At 47.3% G+C, this 2500-nt stretch overlaps 1 pseudogene; it reads right to left on the reverse strand.

Moving 5' to 3' along the window:
• Positions 1-2500, reverse strand: part of LOC142920079 (28S ribosomal RNA) — a 10484-nt pseudogene that overhangs the window by 4292 nt on the left and 3692 nt on the right.

Here is a 2500-nt window from a genome sequence, read left to right on the forward strand (position 1 = left end):
TCGTCTGCCAGAATGTTACTGATCTTGTTATGTCGCGCAATTCTTGCTTTCTGTACTGCAGGACATTGACCGAGAATGTGCGAAAGGGACTCGAGTCTGGCAGAGCATTTCCTGCAGGAACGTAAGGCCCCATCTCTGCCTCTGTTCAAGCTTTCTCTTGTTGGGTAAATATTTGCCCTTAGTTGTAGTGCTGCGATAAAGAAGCATTGTTTAAAGCCGCACCATGGCCTCAACCAAGCATTACTGATTCTATCATGCGCAAAGATTGCATCACTGTCACCCCCTGCTCGTACCCACAAATTACGGTATTCTTCCTCCATACCCTGCGAGGACACAATATTACGGGTGATAGCATCGGACGAGTTTGCTATACGTTGCAGCCTTCTAACTTGAACCGAAGGGATTGTTTTTTCCAGTTTCAAGATGGCAAGGCCTCCGTCTCGGGCTCTGGCATATAACAGTCCATCACAAGTTGAAGCGGGAAGGTGGAGCCATCCTTTTACCGCCTTTCTAATCTCTTGGTCCAACCCACGGAGAGTTGATTGCTTGCAGTCCGAGTGGTCTGCAGGATATAACAATCTGGGTAGGGCATAGGCATTGAGTAGTTCAACCTTCTGAGTTGGCTTCAGAGGCGCCTCATCGATTTTCGAGATCCATGTCTTTAGCTGACAATGTAGATCAGGCTGTATAGTGCCAGTCCAAGGGCCAATTTTCAGACCAAGGTATTTCGTTGATTCATCAGGTTGGATCATATGGACATCTTTATTTTTGATAGTCCATGGGTCGCAGTTGTTCACCGTATATGAATCTTTGGTTGGGCTTATCATGAAGCCCTGGCACTTTCTGGCCTGAACCTCCAATCCCGATAGCCCACAAAATGATTCCAAGATCGCTAGATTGGCGGCCATACCAACCCAAGATTCGCTCACCAACACCAAATCATCAGCAAACGCAAGAGCTGTCACGTGGTCGGTATCAATGGAGTACCCAACTCCGTGTGACTCTAGGGTGCATATCAAAGGGTCCATGGCAAGATTGAAGAGCAGGGGTGACATGGGGTCACCCTGTTTGACACCAACACGTATGCTAATTTCTCGAGTCGACTCGCCATTGCTTTTGAACGAGGTCGTACACCGATTGTAGGCGTTCTGGATGATGCCCACCACGTGTTCATCTACTTTCTTGTGCCTTAACACCCATAAAATATGAGCATGCGAAACCGAGTCAAAAGCTTTCGCTATGTCGATGAACATGACAGCCAACGGCCTGTGCAATTTCTTAGCGTGTCTCATAAGGTCCTGTAGCACCTTAAGATTTTCAGAGCAGCCAGATGCCGCTATAAAACCACGCTGCCTTGGGTTTAAGGGACAAGCACGAGCAAGACGTGCAGTCATTATTCTGGAAAATAATCTCAGAATCATTGAACCAATCGTTATTGGTCTCCAGTTCCCCAATTCTTTCAGCTTTTCATCGTCCATAACCTTAGGAATAAGAATCGTCCTATTCTTTTTCAACTCTTTGGGAATAATTCCTGTAATCATCCATGCATTAAATAGGGCTGTCAGTGTCCGACCCTCGGGGTCGGCAGCACAGATTGCAGCCCTTGTTAGGCCATCTGGCCCAGCTGCTGACGTTGGTTTAATGGCCCGTATGGCAGTCTGAACTTCCTCCACCGAAATTAGGGGCTCAAAGTATTCGTTATTTGCAACACCTGATGACTTAAATTGGCCCAGGCCATTGAATGGCAACACCTTCTCCCATTTTTCGCAGTAAAAACGATATACATCTGCGTTCGGGATTCGGCATTCATGACGTTCAGTGCCATCCAGGACTAAGGACGCAAGAAGAGAGCGGTTCTTAAAGAAGAGCTTCTGGTGCTTCATGAAGCTTCCTCGTTTTTCCGCTCTCTTCTTCATCCAAGATCGTGTGGGTAATATCCTGGGTTTAATAATGTCGTTCTCGGGTTTTGAACGTTTGCCTTTGTTTTTCACCAATCTCATCGGACAAAGCATCAATGCTGTGGCAGTTTCTACGAGGGCATCATGTTGGCCCTCGCCGTTAAGCCAAGCCTTTATTGCCTCCATTGCAGGCTTTTCCAGGGTCCCAGAATTCTCATTCGTAAGCCGCTCAGCTGCTTGAGCGAGTATGGATGAAGTCCCCGTTGTTACATTTGGTGGGGGAGACAATGTCTCAAGAGGCCTAGAAGAAAAATGTAAGCTGTCTGACATGGGGGCCCCTGTCTTTTTACTTAGGTCCCGTCTCTTGTCAGAGACTTGCTTGTTGGTCTTAGTCCCAAGCGCTTCAGCAATGATCTTATTGATATTCTTTTTCCCCTGAAACTGCAACTCTAGAAGGGCCAGCTGTTCTACTTCCTTCAAAGACCAGCAGCTACGGTGTACCCCTCTCTGCGAGGTACCCTTTATACCATCTTTAATCCTTTCCTCATTACGGGTGACTGGGTGAGCATGCCTCTTGTGCTGCGAAAGGCCACTTAGAGTTA

This window comes from Petromyzon marinus, unplaced genomic scaffold (genome assembly GCF_048934315.1).
Source record: "Petromyzon marinus isolate PM22_M1 ecotype Great Lakes invasive population unplaced genomic scaffold, UKy_Petmar_22M1.pri1.0 PM_G_Scaffold_66, whole genome shotgun sequence".
Classification (NCBI taxonomy): Eukaryota; Metazoa; Chordata; class Hyperoartia; order Petromyzontiformes; family Petromyzontidae; genus Petromyzon; species Petromyzon marinus.